Source organism: Saccostrea cucullata, unplaced genomic scaffold (genome assembly GCF_032062105.1).
Source record: "Saccostrea cucullata isolate Sc308-1 unplaced genomic scaffold, CSIRO_AGI_Scuc_v1 ctg5770, whole genome shotgun sequence".
Lineage (NCBI taxonomy): Eukaryota > Metazoa > Mollusca > Bivalvia > Ostreida > Ostreidae > Saccostrea > Saccostrea cuccullata.
Window position 1 is genome coordinate 57,031 of NW_026939913.1, and position 25,986 is coordinate 83,016.

At 31.0% G+C, this 25,986-nt stretch overlaps 1 pseudogene; it reads right to left on the reverse strand.

The window, feature by feature from the left end:
- Positions 1 to 2,685: 2,685 nt before the first annotated feature.
- Positions 2,686 to 25,507, reverse strand: LOC134254282 (regucalcin-like; annotated as a pseudogene).
- Positions 25,508 to 25,986: the final 479 nt, after the last annotated feature.

Consider the following 25,986-nt stretch of genomic DNA (forward strand, 5'->3'; position numbering starts at 1 on the left):
GGATATGTTGATTTTATTTAGGCATGCGTGTAGGGATCCATCAACGTCCAATCGAAATAAAGATCCCCTTTCTCTCTCTGGATTGACTGGTTCCGATTCATATCCCATTGTTCCTTCAATTGGATGCAACATCAATTATAAAGTAAACAACAAAGACTGAGCATTGCTTTAACATCAAATACCCATCTCTCTTACCCGCCAAAATTCGTCCTCTGGAATAACATTTTCCATCATTAAATCGGTTCTTTGTTCCCTGACCAACTTCATGAAGTTTTGTCACTTTTCTTGAATTCCAGTCAACGTGTGACTGAGTGCGTCCGAGACCCACAATGTAGTCACCTTTCCTGCAGGGTACCACGAATCCAACACTGTCCTCTGAAAAGAATTGCTGTTCTCTTGAATCTATGCAGCACATATGATTATAATTAACAAAACGTGAGCTAAATACACGTGTGTAAAATCATTTTCTGATATCAAAAATTCGAATTTCTGATATCATAAAATCATTTTCTGATATCAAAAAATCTTCAGAATTGTATGATATCAAAAAATGTAATTTTTTATATCAGAAATTCGAATTCTTGATATAAAAAATATGTCATTTTCTGATATCAAAAATTCGAATTTCTGATATCAAAAAAATCGATTTTCTGATATCACAAAATGATTTTTTGATACAAGAAATTCAAATTAATTTCTTCATATCACAAAATATATTTTTTGACATCAAAAAATAAAAAAAATAAAATGGCGAATTATCTTCACATAAATAAAGAATACTCCCTTAAACTGAAGAAAATCCCGAACTTCAGTGCCAGATTTGCTTTCTACTAAAATTGTTGATTTCAGATTTTAAGAATAATTTTAATGAAAGAAATAAATAAGTATTATTGATATTTTTTGGTCATATGTATTTGCGTGAAATTAAAATATATTGCCATGATTACTCTCTGGAAAAAATCTGAGTAATTAATCTAAGTGTGCTTTAGGTCGGACCAAGACTGAGAATTTCTCTGTAACCCGTTTTAACAGCAGCCATTAGCTTTTCCAATTGCATATTTGTGTAAAGTGATGTTACATCACCAGAAAGTTTTCGTTGTGTGGTCGCAGAAGTTCATTCTTCATTATGAAGTCTGAGCTATCCATAAAGTTTGTGCTAAAGTTATGTGGAAACTACATGATTTAAAAAAAAATACAATGGTGCAAAATAACAACGGCAACCAGACATGTCCCAAACTTATTAGAACCCAACACATTTCGCAACAAATTTGTGTAGCGAGAAGCGGAATGCTCTTCATGGGGAACATTCATTAAGTCGATCGTAATTTTACTTAGTTCTTTTTTCTGATATCAAAAAAGTGAATTTCGATTTCTTGATATCAGAAAATACAAGTTATTTTATGTTATCAAGAATTTGAATTTTTTATATCAAAAATTTGATTTCTTGACATCAAGAATTCTTATTTCTTTTTTGATATCAGAAAATGATTTTCAGATATCAAAAATTGAAATTTTTGATATGAAAAAATCAATTTTCTGATATCAGAAATTTTAATTTTTGAGTCAAGATTTCTAATTTGTTATATCAGGAAATCATTTTTTGATATCAGAAATTCGAATTTTTTGATATCAGAAAATCATTGTCTGATGTCAAATTTTTTTTTTTGATATCAAGAACTATTTTTTGATATCAATAATTCGAATTTCTGCTATCAATAATTTCTCTTTCGATATCGGAAAATACTACAAAAATATTTAAACGGCGCCTCATACTGCCAGGGTTCGATAAAATGTCTTATATGAAAAATATGACAAATGAAGACTGATGCTCAATTTTTTGTCAACCGAGAGAAAAGTCCTATTGAAAATAGTTTGCTTTCAATATGCATTCAGCAGCGTATGTGCACGAATTATTATATCACGATCATCCCAATAAAGCAAAATATATTGATATCTAATTTCTCTTTTAGTTTAATTCTCAAGCAAAAATATTGATTATTAACTTTCCCAGCGATTTGGATGTTAAAAATATATGTTTGAATGTTGTCTCGCAATGGGACTATTTTGTTCACCGGAAGCGTCTGCTTTGACGCTGTTTGTTTATTTTTTCTTTTGTTTACTGTGTTATTTCTAGTAATTAAGGCAGTCGATCATGATGCCTATAGCCAGGACTTTGCTTTCAGCAAAGCCCGGCTAATAAAGTTTGTCTACACTCTCCCGTCTCCGAATAAAAGAAAAAAGGCTATGCATGAAGGTGCATTTTCTCTCTCTCATGTACTTTCAATGCTTATCAAAAGAAATTAATTTTTTAGAAATCATAAAAATAGCATCTTAGTGGTTAAAGACGATTTGGGACTGGCCATTTTTTTAGCCAATCGGTCGGTAGAGGGCAACCAAACAATTTTTAAAAGATTGACCATCAAAATGTACAACTTCTTAAAACATTATGCATGAAATATGGAGGTAACGAACTGTAGTCAAGCTCAAAATTCCATTCATATTCCCTTTGGAAAAATTCAATGTTGTGGTCTATTTTCTGTAGGGGTTCTACACTAAAGTCAGATTTTCGGGGGGTGGGGGTGGGGGTTGGGTCCTAATGAAAAAAAAAGCTACACTGTAGATTGGATATGATTTAATAAAGTCTCATAAATAATTAGAAAAACTTGAACATTGAATGAATGCATGCATGAATATCTCTTTATTACAATCTGCACAAAACATCTTTTTCTCTCATTAACCCTCTTTGATTTCTCCTTCATAGATTTGTGCCTTAAAACCTTTCACACCAAGACCTTTAACTCTGAAAACAGAACCAGTCATAGGATATTTTTGAAACTCTTCCTTAGAAACCTCATGAGCAGAACATGTGACGTAAAGTTCATCTAAATTCTTCCCGCTAAATCAACTTGAAGTTATTCTTAGAGCAGGGATGTTGACAGCCTGCAGTTGTTGACCTAAGAAAGTTAAAGTAAATTCATTCATGTTCATGTATCTAATAATTACAAAGTACGATATACTCGTAAATGCACATCATATATACATATCACTTAAGTATACACACACTTACAACCATTTAATATTCATTAAGTTATAAAACTACATGTATATTGGCTTAAGAAAAAGATTAATTCTTCAATATATATAGACTTTTCATTCTTGTACATTTCATTCAATAGTATGAGCAAGGCAAAAAATTTTTGTGAATACATTACACTCGTTTAGTATTGCGAATTCACGGATTCAGCGAAGTTATCTTGGATAGCCAGCTATATAAATTTAACGAATTCCTTGTACGGATATTCAACAGTGGGACGGACAACTTCGGAATGGACATTTTTCCGAACTTGCGCACCCTTTTCCTTTAAAGCTATCATCTTAGGGTTTTTTTTAAATGGTGGGGTTTTTATAATCAAATTGATTTATGAAAAAAAAAATTCAACATTTTCTGCTAGTTTTTGAGATATTTGAGTTCAAAAAAAAAATCCCATGGGGAAACATGAACTTAAAAATACCCCACCAAAAACCCCACAAAAACCCCATGGGGTTTATTTTTCACCCCATGGGGGAAATAACCCCACGAAAATCAATGTAGGTTTTTTAAACCCATATGTTGCTTATATTGTCATATGGGGTTTTTTCTCCCACGTTTCTTTATCATGGGGTTTAAAATCCCATGTATTCATATATTTACTGTAAGATAATTCCTAAAAACTTGGTTTTTTTCTTAGACTAATGGATCATTAGTATCTTCTCTGTTTCTCATTTTATAAAAGTGGATAGTTATAACAAATATCTATTATTTTTCAAATTTTCAAGTATTCATTCTTCAAATTTTTGCTTATGTAAAAGAAGATTTATATGAAAACAGGTTTCTAAGGCAGTTGCCTCCCATAATGAAACATTCATCATAAAACTCTTCACAGATTATTTGATCGATGACAATTAATCTGAGTATTTAAAAAAATGAAACAAGAAAATTTAATACCAACACAATATACACAATAGAAACCAATTCACAGTGTCCAAAGAGGGTCTCTTTCCTTAAATAATATATATTTATATATAGTTTATATGATGTCTAGTTTGTGGATTTTTTTTAAAAATCTCCATTCCCCTTGCATTCACCACTAATAAGATTGGATTTATTTAATTCATGTGCAATATATCTACATATTTAATTAATGGAACTCATTCAGTTATATATCACAAAGTACAACTATTAAAATCTTTTGATTCACCCAAATATTTAAAAATAAAATATTTATGCCTCTTGGATCCACCACTTATGAGTTTAGATCATGACCACACATGACATATAATCTTAATGTTTAAAATCAATCAGCCATAGTCATTAATATCCTTGATACACCACAAATATTTCTTTAAAAAAATGAATATCCACTCCCAATGGATCCACCATTAATAAGTTAAGATCTTGATCAGACATGACATATAAGATTAAAATTTGAAATAAATTAGCCATAATCATTATTATCCTCTTACCCACCACAAATATTTAAAATAATATCCGCTCCCCTTAGATCCACCACTTTTAAATTAAGATCATGTTCACACATGACATATAAGCTAAATGTTTGAAATAAATTAGCCATAATCATAAATCATTAACATCCTTTGATCATTCACAAATATTTAAAAAAGATAAATATCCACCCCCCTTTGATCCACCACTTATGAGTTTTGATCTTGATCACACATGACATGTAAGTTTAATGTTTGAAATCAATTAGCCGGAATCAGTAATGTCCTTTTACCCATCACAAATATTTAAAAATAATATCCACTTGCCTTGGATCAACCACTTTAAAATTAAGATCACGAGCTAAATGTTTGAAATAAATTAGACATGTTCACAAATCATATTAATTTAATATCCTTTGATCAAACACAAATAATTAAAAAAGATAAATATCCACTCCCCTTGGATCCACCACTTATAAGTTTAGATCTTGATCACACATGACATATAAGCTATATGTTTGAAATAAATTAACCATAATCATTATTATCCTTTGACCCATTACAAATATCCATCTACTCCCCTTACATCCACCACAACTCTCATGACTATCAAAACAATTAATATCCACTTGCCTTGGATCCACCACTTCTTAGTTAAGATCATGATCACACACAGAAATATTAGCTAAGCGTTGAAATAAATTTGCAAAAATCATTAGTATCCTTTGATCCACCACAAGCATTTAAAAATTCAATATCAACTCCCCTTGGATCCACCACTCATAAATTTAGACTATGATAATACATGACTTATAAGCTAAATGTTTGAAATCAATTAGCCATAATCATAAAAAAAAAAAGATGAGACAAATAACTCATGTCGATATGTCTTAGGTAAATGTGAAAAGCAATAAACGAAGGAAAATATTACAACCTACAGTATTCCCTTAGATCCGCCATCATGTCTTTAGATATTGATCATCAATCTGATTAATTCTTCTTTTTTTATCATTAGGTTAGGTATCTTTATTATTTTTATGAGTGAATGAATATTATGAAAAATGAAATTAATTGCATCTCTATGCTACCCTGTCTGAATAAAAAAAGCTGAAATAACCACTTAATATCAGCCAAAAAAGCAGGTACAATAAATATGATGAAATAAGACAACATATACATTGTATAATACATGTATTACGCCTTTACGGTACCTTATTTACTACTAGTAATTTTTTTTAAGTTTATTCCTGTCAACCAGCTCGACTGTTAAATCTACATTGGATAACGAATCAATTTAGGCTTTACATACATCATGTACATTATAATTATTAGTAATATATAATTGGAATTCATCGAAAATTCTTTGGTTTCTAATTAGAAAAAAAGAAGTTCTGAAATCAATAAAACTAAATTTTCATCCTGCAAGGTGCAGTCAGGCAATATTGATCTCATTCTGACAATATCACTTTTTTTCCATTGAAATAGATCTACATGTATGTCAAAGATGATCTTTCTTTTTCTTATGATACTTAAACTTTCTAACTATAAACTAAATTATTGTAAGAAGACGTTTATTTTTACAGAAAGCATCTATATGCATTATCAGGTCAAGGTCAGTCAATCCCTTTTGATGAGTTCTTTTGATTTTTGTCCCCCACCTTAGCAAATATGAGAGGACATTAAATCTTATTCATCTATCATCTGTTAAATGGTCGGCTTATCAATGTCACAAAAACTTAAACTTTGGTCATATCTTTTGAATGAGATGAGCTTTCAACATGTTCAAATTACACATGTAATACCTGTGCAAATTATTCCTTTCTTAATACAGATTACACTATCATGATTTTTTACCATTATATCTTGACCTTGAAGTATGACATACTTTTCATAAATATTAATTCTTCCTTATGACTTTGATTTAGAAGAGATAGGGTTTTCATATGTCTGTTGCATGATATTTCTGAGCATGCTATGATTTCTGACCCCTTGACCTTTACCTTCATGTTTGACCTAATTAGAAAAAAAAAACTTTGGAGCTACAGTAACTCTTCTGGCATTCTTATTTGACAAAATCTGTTGTACATAAATTATAATAACATCTCACCCATAAGGACGCCAAAAGCAGGGGACCACAATTCTTTGAATTTGCTTGTTTTTTTTCCATTCAATCAATCAATGGGTTAAATGAAATACAGACTTGAATTCTTGTATATACATAGAAAACATCTGTCATAATTATTAGGAAAATTCTATGACTTCAGTTCAGATTTCATTTTCAAATTGGTTTGTAAAATAATGTACACAGTTACATGAATTGCAATTTTCTCACCCTTCAGTATTTAAATACATAGATATGAATGATATTCACATGATTCAGAAAAAAATATTAAAGATTCCATAATAAGGTATTTCCATACATATCGTATGATTGGTACTCTGTTTTCAAAGTGATAATTTTTGGGTTCAGTTTTTTAAAAGGAAAATAGAAATTTCACAGATATATCACTGCAGTTGTTTAGATCCACCCTTGTGAGTACCCCATAAAAGTACATGCAGGGATTAATTATTGAACTTTGCACAGACCTAATGTTATAGGATCCATAAATAAACTGAACTTGAACTTGATTAACCTTAGACAGGCACACTGTAACATACTCTACTGATACATGGGACACCCTGACAGATATTCCTCCCCCTTTACTGTTGAGTAAGACTAAGACAGAAAACGAATAAAAGTTATATTAATTTTTGACCATGTATATTCCCCTAATATCTACCACATAAAAGTTATATTAATTTTTGACCATGTATATTCCCCTAATATCTACCACGTGGAGCTTGATTCCGTTTTGCAAGAAATAACCCCCAAATTCATAGCATGCTAATACTTACATCACTGACATGTAAACAAAACTAATTCCTTCAGACACTGACTGACAGCAGAATTCCAATTGGACATTTTGTGATGTTAATGGAATAATTCACACACGCCAAATCAATCAGACTGATTTAAATACTTGCGTGAATTAATCCTTGTTAAAATAAAGTTCTTAATTCCATCATTAGGCCTGTACGTCCAGACAGGTGGTCTTCTTCCTTGCCGCTCTTCTGTAATGTGACTAAAATGGGTAGCGAAACCCGGGCCGGGCCGACCGGGAATTTCGAAACTGAAAATCGGGTTTTTGACAATAACGAAATGAATACACATTCTTTCTTCATGAAATTTACGGACATAGTTTATTACTATAAGATTGTCTTCGCTGAATTAAAATGTTATGTTTATCCATCATTATCGCCGATTGTCCTTTTCAAGGTGACTAAAATGGGTAGCGGCCCGGTTTACTCATTTTAGCGATTTACACTTAATTAAATTCGGTAATTATATTTATAATTATTTCCGTTAGATCTTTGTAATTCAACTTAAACTAACAGATTTAAAACATCTCATATTTGTTGTAATATATCCCGATTATTAATTAAGCGAAGCGTTTACTAAAGTGCCGATTTCATACATGATAACCCACCTGCAGTAGATTTCATTCATTCATTCATTCATTCATTCATTCATTCATTATTTATTTATTTAATTATTTATTTATTTATTTATTTATTTATTTATTTATTTATTTATTTATTTATTTATTTATTTATTTATTTATTTATTTATCAACACATGATTAATCCACCGTTATAAGCGTATTACATGTAAATTAAGCCTAATATGTACGATCGCGTAAACGGCACCTTTATCAAGCACATGATATGCAATCGAGATTTTTTGTTCACACCCGTTTATGTCTCAAAAATAGTATACCCATTACTCTTCTCGGTCTGTTGTAAACAAAAAAAAAATTGTGTTTTTTATACGAGGATAATGGACTCTCCGGTCAATTTTCGGACTTATTTGATAGGAATATCAAAGTCTAAATCATAAACAAAAGTTAAATTCTTACGACCCACCCCCCATTAATATATATTTTATAGATTTTATTCTATATAAATAATATTTTATCCCTAATACCAAATGCATGGAAATCGCGTATTTATGGTACTAGGTATGGGGGAGGGGGGGGGACATGTATGCAATCATTGTTTAATAACTTCAGCGCGTAGAGCATGGTCGAACCACTCTGTACACACTAGATAGAAAATATATTGTAAGATTCACCCTCAGGGCTGTATTCCGAGGGGTACATTGTAACCCAGACGTACATCACACGTGTGTATATACAAGGATTCGGTTCCACACCTAAGTAGTGACACCTGTCATTTCCTGTTTATATTGCATAATAGTCGTCTAGTCCCATCTTAGAGCAGTCTACATGTACTTTCAAGAATGTTATAATTTCCGGTTTTAAAATAATGGTTCAACATTTCTACCTCAACCTAGGAGTAATACAAAATATTGTACACTCGCTTTTTTTTAATTCAAAGTTTTTAATATTGTTCTTGTATTATGTTAGGATCTGATTTTGAAGGAATTTAATCATATTTCACATCTTTTTTTTCTATCAGGTTTTCAAACTTTGGACATATAAAGTTATTTATTAAAAGTGTCAGTTTGTTCAGCATAAAAAATGTTAGTTTGTTCAGAAGTAAAACGCAACTAGTGATGAGACTGGATTATCTAGATATGGGCTGTGTAGATATTGGTTTCTCAGAAGTTAGCAAAAGGGGGTGGGTAGGTTTAACTAACTCCAGACTCTAGTTGCTGTATTATTATTATTATTCAAACATAATGTAAGATTATGAAAATAGATAAAACCAACAAGGTTGATGAAATTTCCGTGGAATCCAACTCGGATTAAAAATAAGAAACAAATTCACGTTCCGTTTATTTTAAGACACCCCTGCGCAAAAATATGAATGGTTCCGTCCAAACCTAAAGCGTTTCGATGTCGTCATGGTCAATATCTCGAAGTAAGGTCTTTTGTAACGTTTACGAAAAAATTAAAGGCTGTATTAATTAATAAATTAATGATTAATAAAATAATAGTTTTAATTCTTCCTTTCAAAATGTCTCATATCCTATCTACTAATCTAGTCTTTTTACTACTGAGGACGATATAAGCATTATACGATCCGCTCTACAGAGTTACGTCCCTTTCTAAGATCGAAGATAAAGATTTAAAATACATATGGTCATTTCATTAACCTGAAATTATTTTCCTTTCTAAACAATAAAAGCTATTGTATTTTTCATTTAACAAAAATTTTGACAGTAACATTTTATTTTGAAACTTTAATAAAGAAAAACGACAATTTATAGAATCTTGATTTAAATTCTTCATAAGTATCAAAAGCTGTCTTCGGAGAACACTTAGTATATAAACAATGTAAGAAACCCTAGTGGATGAAAGGCAACTATTCTTATTTTCATGTTACACCACTTCTGTCTACAGTCTCTCAATTTTAATAGAAACAAAACATGGTACATGTATAAGATGTAAAGCATATATCCACATTTGCAATTAACCTCCACAATTAAAATTAATTTCACACAACTGCATGACAGCTATATACTGCAAGTAAACAAGACTTTACGGTCGCGATTTGCTGCAAAACTGTAGTCAAGTTAATTAAATAGAGAAAATGTAGAGGGATGCAGCCATCTTGCACGTATTCAAGTGATTTTTTACTACATATATATTTAAATCTTAAGAACTGCACAACCTTAACCATGTACATCAACACCAATTATAGAGTATTAACGGAAAGCTTAAACAATATTCCTTATACATTTCATTGTTATTTGGTAAACCAAAAAATAGAATAAAAAAAATTCAAAGGCCTGATTATTTCAGAATGCTTAATCTATTCCAAACTTCCCCTCAAGTGTTGATATACAACTAACAGAATTTTTTGTTATTGTTTTATATCCTCCTCTCTTTCTCTCTCTCTCTGTGCATGGTTTTTTATTCCACTTATCCTGTCAACAACTAAAATTGAAATTTTCTGGGGGAAATTTTTTTTTAAAAAATGAAAAAATAAAAAAAACCTAACTGCGGGTGCAATAATTTTATACGAGAGAGAGAGAGAGAGAGAGAGAGAGAGAGAGAGAGAGAGAGAGAGAGAGAGAGAGAGAGAGAGAGAGAGAGAGAGAGGAAGCCATGTATTATTTAATGACAACTGAGTTCTGGCATGCAATGTACCTAATTATTAAATTATGATGATTTTAATTGGAGTGATGAATCATGAAAAACAGTCTTAATGAAAACCCTTTGATTAGTGTTGTCATAAAAGGGATGAATTGCAGATTGATTTTCAATTTATTAATTCTGAAAATCTGTATAAATTTGTAAACGATCAATTCAATTGAAATCAGTGAATTATCCCTATTTCACACCTTTGAAAATATATTGGAGAATTTTACCCGAAGGAATGTTCTCACACCTTTCAGAGTTTCAGACTATATGATGATATACCTGGTATATACATATATTCAAGAATTCATTTCCACACAGACTGATCATTACACGAGCCATTTCCTGTTTACTATATCCATTTGTGTATACATAGCTGGTTTCAGAGTAACTAGCCACTCTAAATTTTTTTTTAAAAGTTTTCCTAGTAAAAAGCACATTTCAAAGTGTTCATTGATGAAAATACAAAAAAAAAAAAAAAAAAAAAAATGAAAATGAAAATTAACTTTTGTAATTTTACCAATTGATAATTATTGTGTTACTGCCATTGCAAACAGTCATTGACATACTGATAAATTTTCAAATACTTGGATGTAAGCAGAGACATAATAACTGTTATTTATGTCTCTGACGTAAGGCTTCATACTTAATGTTCAAATGACATTGAAATGTTATACATACATATACTGTACAACTGATTTATGTATATACGTTAAACCTATGAACTGTATGGTTCTTGGTAATAAACAATGCAATTGTTTGCTCATTCAAAATCGGTTGCAACTTATTTTCATAAATAAGAATTCATACATGTATTATTCAACTTCTTCATATATTTCTTATTAAACAGATTAAAATGTACTGTATCTTAATGGAATACTTTTCCTACATTTCTTTTTAATTTTACCAAATTAATTTGTGAATGCCTACATATAAAATATGACCTTTTCTATTAAAATGTTCTTACTGGTGCAGATTATAACCACTTAAAACAGAGTTGAGACTTAAAATTATGAATTGTAAGAAGACTGAAATTTACATAGGGAGAATCCATCATCATGTTATACTCAGTCAATCGTACTAGTGTGTTCTCTTAACTGGCCATAACTTTCTTATTTTTCAATGAAATTTGGCAAGTATGGATTTATTTTTCTTGTAAAAGTATGGTCTTTCTTAATCTAAAATGATAAATTGTAAAACTGAAAGAGGACATAAATTTACATAGGAAGAATCCATCATCATGTTATACATATAGTCAATCGTACTAGTGTGTTCTCTTAACTGGCCATAACTTTTTCATATTTCAATGAAATTTGGCAAGTATGGTTTTATTTTTCTTGTAAAGTATGGTCTTTCTTAATCTAAAATGATAAATTGTAAAACTAAAAGAGAACATAAATTTCTATAGGGAGAATCCATCATCATGTTATACACAGTCAATCGTACTAGTGTGTTCTCTTAACTGGCAAAAACTTTTTCATTATTCAATGAAATTTGACAAGTATGGTTTTATTTTTCTTGCAATGGCATAAACTTTCTAAATCTTACATGATAAGTTGTAAAAGAACTGAAATTTACATGGAGAGAATCCATCATCATGTCATATTCAGTCAATCGTACAGGTGTGTTCTCTTAACTGGCCATTTAACTTTCTTATTTTTCGGTGAAATTTGGCAAGTATATTTTTATTTTTCTTGTTAAAGTATGGTCTTTCTTAATCTAAAATGATAAATTGTAAAACTAAAAGAGAACATAAATTTATATAGGAAGAATCAATCATCATGTTATACTCAGTCAATCGTACTAGTGTGTTCTCTTAACTGGCCATAACTTTTTCATATTTCAATGAAATTTGGCAAGTATGCATGTTTTATTTTTCTTGTAAAAGTATGGTCTTTCTTAATCTAAAATGACTAAAATGATAAATTGTAAAACTAAAAGAGAACATAAATTTCTATAGGGAGAATCCATCATCATGTTATACACAGTCAATCGTACTAGTGTGTTCTGTTAATTGGCCATGATAACTTTTTCATATTTCAATGAAATTTGGCAAGTATGGTTTTATTTTTCTTGTAAAAGTATGGTCTTTCTTAATCTTAAATGATAAATTGTAAAACTAAGAGAGAAGATAAATTTATATAGGGAGAATCCATCATCATGTTATACACAGTCAATCGTACTAGTGTGTTCTCTTAACTGGCAATAACTTTTTCATTATTCAATGAAATTTGGCAAGTATGGTTTCATTTTTCTTGCAATGGCATAAACTTTCTAAATCTTACATGATAAGTTGTAAAAGAACTGAAATTTACATGGAGAGAATCCATCATCATGTCATATTCAGTCAATCGTACAGGTGTGTTCTCTTAACTGGCCATTTAACTTTCTTATTTTTCGATGAAATTTGGCAAGTATATTTTTATTTTTCTTGTTAAAGTATGGTCTTTCTTAATCTAAAATGATAAATTGTAAAACTAAAAGAGAACATAAATTTATATAGGAAGAATCAATCATCATGTTATACTCAGTCAATCGTACTAGTGTGTTCTCTTAACTGGCCATAACTTTTTCATATTTCAATGAAATTTGGCAAGTATGCATGTTTTATTTTTCTTGTAAAAGTATGGTCTTTCTTAATCTAAAATGACTAAAATGATAAATTGTAAAACTAAAAGAGAACATAAATTTCTATAGGGAGAATCCATCATCATGTTATACACAGTCAATCGTACTAGTGTGTTCTGTTAATTGGCCATGATAACTTTTTCATATTTCAATGAAATTTGGCAAGTATGGTTTTATTTTTCTTGTAAAAGTATGGTCTTTCTTAATCTTAAATGATAAATTGTAAAACTAAGAGAGAAGATAAATTTATATAGGGAGAATCCATCATCATGTTATACACAGTCAATCGTACTAGTGTGTTCTCTTAACTGGCAATAACTTTTTCATTATTCAATGAAATTTGGCAAGTATGGTTTCATTTTGCTTGCAATGGCATAAACTTTCTAAATCTTACATGATAAGTTGTAAAAGAAATGAAATTTACATGGGGAGAATCCATCATCATATCATATTCAGTCAATCGTACAGATGTGTTCTCTTAACTGGCCATTTAACTTTCTTATTTTTCAATGAAATTTGGCAAGTATGGTTTTATTTTTCTTGCAATGGCATAATCTTTCTAAATCTTACATGATGATTGTAAGAAAACTGAAATGTAGATGGGGAGAATCCATCACCAGGTTATATTCAGTTGATCGTACCAGTGTGTTGACTCTTAAATGGTCATAAGTTTTTCCTTTTCAATGAAATTTGGCAAGTAAAAGCATGAACTTTCTAAATCAAAAATTATAAATTGCAAAATAAGGACTGAAATTTTCCCAGGAAGATTATCCTCAAACAGTCATATATACTGGTGAATTGTCTGTCTTTAAAAGACCATATCTTTTTTTTATACGTTTCAATGATATTTAGCCAATTTGGAATAAATTTCTTGTATTTAGTAATTCTAACTTTATCAAAGTATTTGTTTATATATATTTTTTTGAAATATTTAAGGAAATGAGAGACTGTTTTCTACTCAAGGCTATAAGTTTTAAAAATTTAAATAAATTATTGAAAAATGGAGGAGCTTTATAGCTGCCTTAAAGACATAATTAATATTCAAAAATAAATATTAGATTTTATATAGTCAGTCCGTACCTGTATGCGTATTGAATGAATTTATTAGAGTCCTTGATCATGCTGACCGGTGAAACCTTGAGGGCTATAGGTCTTTACTTTCATTTTATTTCATGTAAATTTGCTTGGTGTGGTATTTTTATTCCATAACACTTTTCAAACGCTACCATGATTAAAAATTCATTTATACCATGTTTACACAGTAAAAAAAAAGTCCTTACAGTACACATTAGACCCTAATAATCTACACAATGAAGTGATGCAGAAGACATGAAAGTGACATTTCAGTTGTATTCATTGTTGTGGCTTTATTGTTATATTTATAAGAAATTAATTAAACCATTAAAATTCAATTGTTTGTAGTTTGTATGTCGTCATCTGTCCATCTGTCAGTTGAATTGTTAAATTATGATCCCAAGGGGTATTGTGGGGCCACAATATCAGTGAAAACATAGAGGGGAAAAGGTTAAGAAATGTTTTTAAACCACAGTTTATCAAAGAAATGTCATAGCATCATCAATTAGTTTATTCAAGTTTCAAACCATGCCCCCTAAGTGGTAGATTGGGGCCAAACTTTTCAATACCGAATTCCTACCCAAAGTGCTCCTGTGTGCAATGTGGCCAATGGGCCTTTTTTTTTTACATTGCTTTAAAAGTTAATAAATGCATGGGGTATATCAAAATATATATATTACCATAATTTTAAAATCTGTACTTTGTCATGATTATTGTAATGATCAATCAAACATATAATCAGGTAATAATTGGTCCTGTTTGCATGTTATATGCAATATAACACTTTTATAGCTTTTTTCAAAAGAATTGATAAATTTAAAATCATAAAAAAGGAGATGAAAGAAGACGAACTGGTTTTTTTAATCACTTTAAAGAAAGCATTTTTCTGGTTTAGGATTGAGAAGCTACTACATTTACAGATTATTTAGAATGGCATATAGAATGGGATTTATTCCCAAATCAGGGCCAGTGGGCATAAACATCTATAAGTATAATATACTTAACTTTTGTCAGTGTAGCTGAAAAACAAATTCCGGATAAATTTAACAGTTTAGTCTTTGAATTTTACGCTATTTGTCAGAGTCACCTATATGTTTCTTAGAGTACGACTTATACATAGGGAAAGAAAAAGATGTGGGTGACAATGGTGCCAAAATGAGGAATTATCAAGTAAAAAGAAGTATCACAAGTTATGATTTGATTTGGTCTCTTTCAATCAATTTCAACAACATTCTTTGAAAAGTAGAGAAGTTTTTGTCTTTGTTTGAATCAAGTCCATTATGCTACAAACAGCAGAGCTCAAACTAAACTACATGTAAGTAGAACAACTATCATTACTATGGGAGGGTATAATGCCCTGATAGTATAATGCCCTGATTGACCTGATTGAGTACAAACGCAAAAATACAAAGTTTTTAAATGTAAAACCTATATTTTTCTTGTTGGAAATATTAAATATTATTATTATCTATAAGATTCAGGGAAAAAACCGCAATTAAAATCTGTTTAGGGGGATTTATTTCACATGTAAATTTGACAGGGGTATAATGTCCTGATTTTGCGGTATAATGACCTGATTGCCTGATAATATAAAAACTTGCAACAAAAGCAATTTTTCATTGATTTCTTTTTTGAATCATATTTTATTAATTTAATGTATGAAATATAAAACTTATTCATGCAAATTTAGAATTTTTTTTCTTATTATTTGTTATTCTAAAGCGATTTGAATTTTTGCAAGGGTATAATGTCCTGATTTTTGAATGCCCTGATTGTGATTAATGGTGCATTAAAGTCATTTCTTTATTGTTTTGTTTAAAGTTATGAATGTTTTATATACAAATCTGGTAATTTAAAGTCCAATTTTGTAGAGGATCTATGTTGCTGTGTTTGTGTGTTTGTTTTTTTTTATTGTAGAACTCTTAGCCATGCTTTGAAATTATGCATGTTTCCAGACCCAACGACGTGGACGTAGTTCTACTCTGGGTCCATTTTTTTTTTTTGTTATTGTTATTATTATTTTTTTTTCTGTTCTTTTCTTTTTATTTTACTTTTTACATTTTTCTGCTCGTTTGTTTGTTTGTTTGTTTGTTTGTTTGTTTGTTAAGTTTTTGTAGAACTCTTAGCCATGCTGTAGTGATGGGGAGAGTGACCCATGGAAGAGACTGTCAAATAGATAAATTTGTCCATCAACCTTGGCAGATGAGACCCAGTGGTATTTGCCATTATGGTGTATTTGGGCTGCTGGTGACATGGCATTGGCAAATTTAAATTGGTAGATCCATCTGTTATCTTGTTCGTCCCAAACTGGGGTGTTTTCGACTCCTTGAAGGCCTTGAATGTCTTTGAATTGTGCCTTTAAAATCCGTAGAACTTCATTCATGATGTCTGAGCAGAGTGACTGATTGGAGACGATTTTCTGCTTGTGGTCTTCATTCAAGTTTCCTACCCATGGTTTTGGCTGTGGTTCGGAAACTCCAAAGACTTTTCGTTTCTTTGCCGGCAGATGTTTCTGATCCTCTGACCCAACTGGGCTGAGAGGCATAAATCTCAACTTCTTTTTGTTTTTTGGTGTCTTCTTCCTGTCTGGTGTCGGTAATACAGAATCGAAATCTAATTTCTTCTTGGAGTTTGGTGTTTCTATTTTCCCTACTTTCATCACAGAATCTGGTGCTGGATTAATGATGGGATCGATGTCATTAATCCTAGGTTTCTTTCTCCCTGACTTCTTGTCACTCCTCTTTAAACTTCTCTTTGATAGTGTCCTTAAACTGATTTCACGATTGTCATCGTCTACTGGCAACCCAACAAACATCCTTACTGCAATGATGTGGTAACAGCGTGTCATTGAGGGGCATTGGCAAGTCTCTGGATGTAAAGTAACGCAATACTTTTTGTCATTGTGACCTTTCACTATGTATGAATTACACTCTGGAACATGAGTAACGCCTTTACTATCCAGGACATATTTGGCAAGAGACTTTTGGCTGAGATGTCTGTCTTTGCAGGGAGTAGCAGAAGGACTGTCTAAATCAGGAACATCACTCAATTTATCGGTAGTCTCAAGCTCGCAAGTTGACTCCAATGACTCACATGTGGATTTGCTGCTTTCTGTCTGCTCATTTATCTCTGGTTTCATTGTTTTCTTGGAGGGCAATGGTTGTGAAATAACGTCAGAGATAGAGGATTTGACATATTGAATGATCTCATCGGGGTTTATGATTTTATTTGGAATGATGAGTTCATCTTTGTCGAGTTGAGCCTCTCTGTATTTCTTATTCAACCTGTAGTTGCCAATTCCAGCTCGACCCCGTTGGATCTCCACAAAGTAGAAGTTTAAAATTAAGTACATGTACTTTAGTAACTTACCAGTTAGAAGTCAAATCCGATGGTTCAGGCTTGGTGTCGTCAGTGTGCTCATCATCATCATCGCTGTCAATACCAGTGAGGACGTTGTTCGTTTTGTCAAACCTGCAATAACAATAAAGATATTAGTTACGTGTCTAATGAATTATTCTTTGAATACTTCTGTAACACTAAAATATTCCATGTTTAAATTAATTTGAATTTATTTTTCCTTTTATCAACAAATGAATTTTTTTATAAATATAACATGGAATTTATTTCGTGTTTACAGATGACATGTATGCTCTGAAGTCCGTGTGAAGATTCTCCATTTCAATATGGATTAGCATAGACCGGAGAAAAAATCTATGCAATCCGTACAATTAATAAAATAATTTCTAAATATACAAAGTATAGTGACCATAAAAGTGATCTGTCTTGGGTTGTACACAAAATATGGTCTCCTAACGTGAGAGTCATCTACCACCCATATTACAACAAGACCATCAATCAGCAAAAATACATTTATAAAAAATGTATTCAAGTCTGATCACTATATGCCTTGTAATAATACGAGACCCGAGGTCAGGCTTTTCCAAAGTAGTTCACCCTCCCTACACATTATATTTACATTTACAAATATATGTATACAAAGAACCATATATATATTCTCTTCATTTATTTTTCTTTTCTTTCTTCCTTTATCTTTTTTCTCTTTTTTTTCTTTTCTGGATCTTTTCTTTTTTTTCTCTTCTTTTTTTTCTTTTCTTTTTTTTTCTTTTCTTTCTTTTCTTTTCTTTTTTTTCTTTTCTTTTCTTCTTTTTTTTCTTTTCTTTCTTTTACTTCTGTCTTTTTTTACTTCTTTCTTTTTTAATTTTTTTTTATCCTTTCTATTTTTATTTTTTTTTTCTTCATTTTTCTTGTAGATATCTTACCACTAAATGGGAACCTAACCAATAACAATCAAATACATCAATGTGAAGTGATCTGTCTTAGGTTGTACACAAAACATTGATGTCCTAGTCTAAACTACCATGTACTTTAACTAGCGATCTGTCTTAGGTTGTACGCTCTATTGTACGATGATAGTTATCCTAACAGGGTCACCCCTAACATTAAGGCATTGTACAAAGTATTATATTTCTTCACACGGATTTCGAGCATTTCAATTAAATATCTTCATACGAACACATTGTCATGATCAACCCACATAGACAACCACAAATTAATTACATGTGTTATTTGGGAAATTTACATTATACATTTGGAACTAAATTTCTCAATCGCAATGCATTTATTAGTTGCATTTCATACTCAAATTTCATACTAATTATGTCTTTGTATATATATTTTTATGTGTATTTGGGGTATACAGTTTGTGCGAGTAATCTAATTTTGAGAGAATGAAGACCTGACAGACAGGGGTGTGTATATACAGGGTATTGTCCACCAATTAATTGTTAAATAAACAATGGTCGTTAGAGGTCGTTATCGCAGACAATCACGGTCATTGCCCAATTAAAATGTGGTTGTCTATATGAAGAACATTACATTGGTTCATATTTACAAATGTTCATGAAATCATTATTACCCTTTTTTTCATTTTCGCTTGTTAGTATATGGGCCTAACACATTAGTCTCCTTTCCTTGTAATACCCGGCTGGGAGTTAGGACATATGTGCAATGGGTGAAAACTTCATATAACATATACAGTTATATTGCAGTTAACCCCGAATGTCCAGCATTAACTCCTCCCAGAAGCCCCCGAAGGAACTCAGACACAGATATGAAAGGAGGTGTATTTACATGTAAAAATAAATAAAGACATGTACTTAGTTGTCACCGTTAGGTATCCGTACATGTTATACTGTACCTGGGCAATTTCAAACGCTGTTCATTTTTTTTTACTTACAATTTATTTACACAGCCATAATACTTTTTAACTTTAACGCTATATATTTAAATAATTATATACTGAATTACAACTAACGTGGACCAATTTGTCCCATGAACAGCGTCGAATTGCATTCAAAAATATTATAACCAATTTAAACAATAATTTTTATTACCTGAATAAGCGATTCGCGTGAGACGCGATTAAGTTTACAACACGCATAATACCCATGTTTATGAGTACGCGAGTAATTAAAATATAGATAAAATTTTTCATCTTTTAAAGGATAAAATTTAATGTTGAGTAAATAATTACATGATGAATATTCATATTTGGACGTTGGCAAACACGTGAGAGAATTCATTTTCCAATGAAAATTTAAGAAAACTAATTTAATATGCATGCATCCCGTGCGCAGAAAATTTTAACTTTTACGTCCAATCGTATCGACGATTCATAATTTTGAGAACTTAATTTTTTCCAGAAATGTAACCAATCGCGGTTTACCGCAATACCGCCCACCCAAGCTAATCAAAATTTGATAATTGAATTTAAGGATGTTTTGGTAATCAAATTACCTGGTTAACTTCAAAAGTTTTAAACCGCCGTGTATAAACAAATTAACATTAAATTGTGACTAATAACTTTCGAAACTTCAGAAATTATGATTATTGAAGTTCAGTGTACATAGAAATTTTTCTAAAAATAACATTGATGAATTTGAAATCGTTTAAAGTTAGTTTTTTCTGTAAAAATACCCCCATGAATTCTTTAATTTTATTTGAAAGCAAACAATTATCACGTAAATTGCTCTATCAAGACAATCAGGGCATTCAAAAATCAGGACATTATACCCTTGTAAAAATTCAAACCGCTTTAGAATAACAAATAATCAATATTTTTTTCTAAACTTTAATGAATAATTTTTTTTTTCATATTATGAATCAATACAATATTATTGAAATATAAAATCAATGAAAAATTGCTTTTATTGCAAGTTTTTACATTATCAGGTAATCAGGTCATTATACCGCAAAATCAGGACATTATACCCCTGTCAGATTTACATGTGAAATAAATCCCCCTAAACGGTTTTTTAATTTCTTTTTTTCCACTAAAACATTAAGATAATAATACTATTTAATATTTCCAACAAAAATAATACACCTTTTGGACTTGAAAAGTTTTTATTTTTGCGTTTTTACTCAATCGGGTCAATCAGGGCATTATACTATCAGGGCATTATACCTTTCCCATTACTATGTGATTCACGATCAACAGTGTTCAATAACAGGTCACAGGACTGAGGAGTCGGCAGTTTTATCAGTAAAATAGTGAAAACAATAACCTGTGAGCTACGCTAGCGTAAACAAAGTCACGTTATTTTTTACATTGTTTTTCTGATAAAATTGCCTGTACCGCCTCCAATGTCTTTTTTTATATTCATTTCTTTCCCCCACTTGGAATATTAGATTAACTTTCAAACTTTTAATACGTATTTGTTTACTTTTTCACTTACGGGTCAGTCAAAAAAAAAAATAATTTAATTCCCTCCTTATCATGCTTATGCCATGTCTAATTTACACATGCAGTGATAAAATGTATTATACTATATCAATGAATTTGAAAAAAAAATTAATTAATTAAATTGTTACAAAGTTGATAAAAAATGTACATGTACTAGTATTGTACTTAATTTATGTTGCAACTCCAAACAATATTTATTTTATAGGCCTAATTCTTACTTGATAATTACAAGCATTAAGAGAAATAATGTGGGTTTTTTTACCCCACATAAAAAATTATGGGATAATAAACCCCACATTTTATTTTTAGTGAGACGTGGGTTAAAAAACCCCACGAAAAATAATATGGGTTATTTAACCCCATGGGGTGAAAAATAAAACCCATGGGGTTTTTGTGGGGTTTTTTGTGGGGTATTTTTAAGTTCATGTTTCCCCATGGGATTTTTTTTTTGAACTCAAATATCTCAAAAACTAGCAGAAAATGTTGAATTTTTTTTTTCATAAATCAATTTGATTATAAAAACCCCACCATTTAGAAAAAACCCTAAGATGATAGCTTTAAAGGAAAAGGGTGCGCAAGTTCGGAAAAATGTCCATTCCGAAGTTGTCCGTCCCACTGTTATTACGAATTACGGATAGTAAGTAATTTCACAGGCCCCGACGACTTCTGTATAACCGAGTTTTAATGTATCAACAAATACTGCATGCATGTTGCAGAACAATTAAAATGGTGAATATTCATCTTTTTTAATATCAAAATCTTACAAAGGATATTACCTGTTAGGGGGTCATATCGATCAATTTTACTAGCAAAGAAGCATGCTACCCATAGTTAACCCTCTGTATCAATGGGCATTCCGTCAGGAAAACCAAATTCTGGTAATGGTTTTCCAGCGTTGTCTACAATCACTTTCTGATTAGCTACAATAAGAAATAGCAGATTCACATGTTTGCAAAGATATTTCTCACCTTTAACGAACCCTACATTAAATATTAATGATTTCAGCTTTTATTTCTCTAATTACTTTCAAATTGTCGAAATGCAAATTTTGCAACATACAATCATTGCTTCAATGGAAGAACTAGTCAATATCAATATAGGCTTCCTGAGTATGAAATCTTACAGATCTTTCTTGTAGTTACGTCATAATCATAGCGGTATATTTTTCATGGTGTCGAGTCAATGTAGTACATTGTTTTTTCGTCACTGGTCCAAGCAAGCCCATTAGAGATACCAATATCTCTCACCATTGTGTTCAGACTGCCATCCAGGTCAAGACAATACAGACTACCAATTTTAGGCATATTCTCGACGTCAGGATCAATGGGTTCCATTGTTCCTGCAAGCAAAATATACAGACGAAATGAAACCTTTTAAACATATGTACATGTACTTTCTGAAAGTATTAATTTTTAACACTACTAAGTCAAAAACGTACTGACATTCCCATTTTTTACTGATGCTGTCGGTGCTGAAAAACTTAAACAATTACTGACCCGTTTACTGTCCCTGCTGAAAAACTTAGAAAAGTGCTGACATTTACTGATAATTACTGTCCCTATTGTTCTCGCTCTCGGGGAGGCTGCAGGGGTGTGAAATTGATATTTTTTTTAAATTTCAACATAGATTATTATTTCGTTTATTTGATTTTTTCATATAATTTTTAACTATGTCCAGAAGAAAAGGTTGAAAAAAAGCTTCTTTCACCGATTTGTAGAAAAATTATTAATAAAAAAATATTTTCAATTGAAGGGATAAAATTTCAAAACCGTCAAAAAGATAAGCAATTAAAAAAATAAAAATCTCCGTCTCCGTTTAGTAGTGAGATATGGAATTTTACAGAGGTCTTTTCCTTTTTATAATTAAACATTGTTATTATACATAACGTGCCGTTTATAATATTTTCTTGATTAACATTAACTCCATGACTTTCTTTAATATTAATTTAAAGAATTAAATTTGATTTAATTTAAAGAATTAAACTGTTAGGTTAGATGTGTTTTATTCAATTTTAATTTAATTTATTCAATTTAGTTTGAATAATTTTAATAAACTAATAGCGCGCGGTGAGGCTGTGGGTGCCCCCTTTTGAGGAATGCCGTTTGTTATATATTTCATATCATGTAAAAATTTTAATTGTGTGGAGGCCGCCCAAATTTGATTTTGTGCAGTCAATCATACTCGAATCCAAGCATTTGCAAGAAGAAAAAAAATTAAAAGACAGACGAGAGATTTAAATTAAAAAAAAAGACTAATTTATTTATTGGGCAGGTGGAGGGGGGCTACGGGCCTGCATCGATCATTGATCCTTTGACATTCATTGATTTAATAACTGTCCGCATTATTCATTTGAAACAATGTACATCTTTTAGCTGATTTTCCAATCTGGATTTTCTGGATCCCCACCTGAAAGTGTTATTTTAATTCAAATGTATGTAAAACTATGACATTTTATATAATCATCATTTGTCCATGCATATTCCTGAAACAAAACGTTGGTAGAAATGTTCTTTTCAAATAGAGTTCCGGTAGACGTTCACATTGATCTAGTTTCTTTTCAAATTTAAATGGGGGGGGGGGACGTGCGAACTAAATGTAGAACAATGAACATGTATTTATTTATTTTACTGAAGTAGAGCACACAATACTGCCGTGTTTAAGTTTATACTCTTTTTTATCTGTTGAATTAAAAAAAATTAATAAATCTAATTAACTTAATAAATCGACGTTTCATAGCTTTGTTCGGTATCGAAACCAGTATCATAATTTTACAGTAACACTGCGCTTTTTATTCGTCTAAAATTATTCAAGTCGTTCAGCTGGTATCCAGCCGAATTACATAATCTTTCAACATACAATCGGAAACTCTGTGAAGCACCTCTGTGTAGAGGAAATCGCCTGAGGCGATGCGAGTGTGTACGGCAGCGGGTAAAGAAGACAATAGTGTCACTGCCGCATTATACAGAAGACCACTCGCCGGATTTCACTGGAAGTAAGTTACGCAACATTACGGCGACAGGTAGACTCTTCAACACAGTTCGAATTTGAGAAATTCAACACCAACACATACGTAATATAAATATGCAATCTACAATCCTTCAACCTCTTCTTAGATTAAATAAATTATTTTTTTAAATATACCGACGTAAGATAAAATTAACGATTAATGAAAAAGAAGAATGATGTGAGAATCAACCGGGGGAAAGGCACACACTTTTAAAAGATTTAAGCAAAACTAAATATATCAGAAGGGGTACATTACATCTAGTTTTGTAAAAATTACTGGTTCCAAATATTTTTGTTAAGTCGTGTTAGTGTTGGTGTGGGACAGTGAAGTGAGAAATTTTTTGATTATCAAATCAAATAAAAAATAGTTCATAGTATATTTTCTTAACTTTTTATCAGTAATTAAGAAATAAAAATAAAAAACAATTTATATGTGGCAATGTCATGACAGTAAACTTATAATTGCTCTGTAAAAAGTCAGGAGAACATAAAATAGTGGATATAAATGCCTGCCTGCCCAGACTCTTCCTCTCGGGTCACATTTTCCATCATTAAATCGTGTCTTTAGACCCTTCTCCACCTCGTGAAGTTTGGTCAACTTCTTTGTATCCCAGTCAACATGAACGAGACAACGACCGACGCTAGCTATCAATCTACCATTTTTACAATACAGAATTACAGAGAAAGAAGAATGGCCATGGACACCAACAGAAATATTGAATTTTAGCAATGTTTGAAGACGGTCATTTCAACGAAAACAAGGAAAACAAGATACCTTTTTTTTTCTCAGACTACATGAGAAATACACAAGCATCGTTAAGAATTACGTGTATTCTGGTATCTAAGGATGTAGCATGCAAGACGTATTTAATAAATTGTACAGAGATAGCCAATTACTATAAAAAATGATAACATTGCATTTTAAAATTAGAATCAGATTCAAAAGCAAGATAGAGGACACGATAGGGTAACAGCCAAATCTGTCCCCTAATTTAATTGATGTAAAAATCAGAACGCTAGTAAAATTTTGATAGTTTGTAGATAAGTACTAAATAAAATGATGCTTGCTTTAAAACCAGCATTAATTTTGATACAAAACTTACATGGAAGATACTAAAGGGTGCATAAGTTGGACATTTTCCCGAATTTTCTCAATTCTGCTGGAATTTCATCATATTTGAGATACTTTTCTCTTCGGAAAACATAGAACACAAACTTGCCTGTCTGAGTTTTTTAAAAAACACATAAACTGCATCTGATACTAGTGTATAAAATACTCAGTATATAAATTTGGTAGATAGGCAAGAGTGTGCTCTATGTTTTCCGAAACAAATGTGCTGAAATCGATGAAAAGTTGCATAAAAATGAGAAAATTCGAAAGTGACCTTTTTGTCCTCTCTGTCATCTCTGGGGATTTCAAAACTTAGAACCAAGCTCATTTTGTTGCAGGGGTGACCGCAGGTTTTTAATGATAAACTGTTGTGTCTTTGTGGAAGACACTCAAATTAAGGGTCCAAAAACGGGTCTTAGCCCATCTTGTATGGAACGCCAAATTAACATATATTCAAATATTTGTACCTATCTTCAAATAATTGCACCTATCTTCAAATAATTGTACCTATCTTCAAATGAATTGAAGATAGGTACAATTGAATTAAAGAAAGGTACAATTGAATTAAAGATAGGTACAATTGAATTGAAGATAGGTATAAATAATTATACCTATCTATAAATAATAATACCTAGGTACAAATGAATTATATCTTTAATGGAATTACACCTATCTTCAATTCAATTAAAGATAGGTTCAATTCAATTATACCTATCTTTAATTCATTTGAAGATAGGTATAATTGATTTAAAGATAAGTACAATTGATTTGAA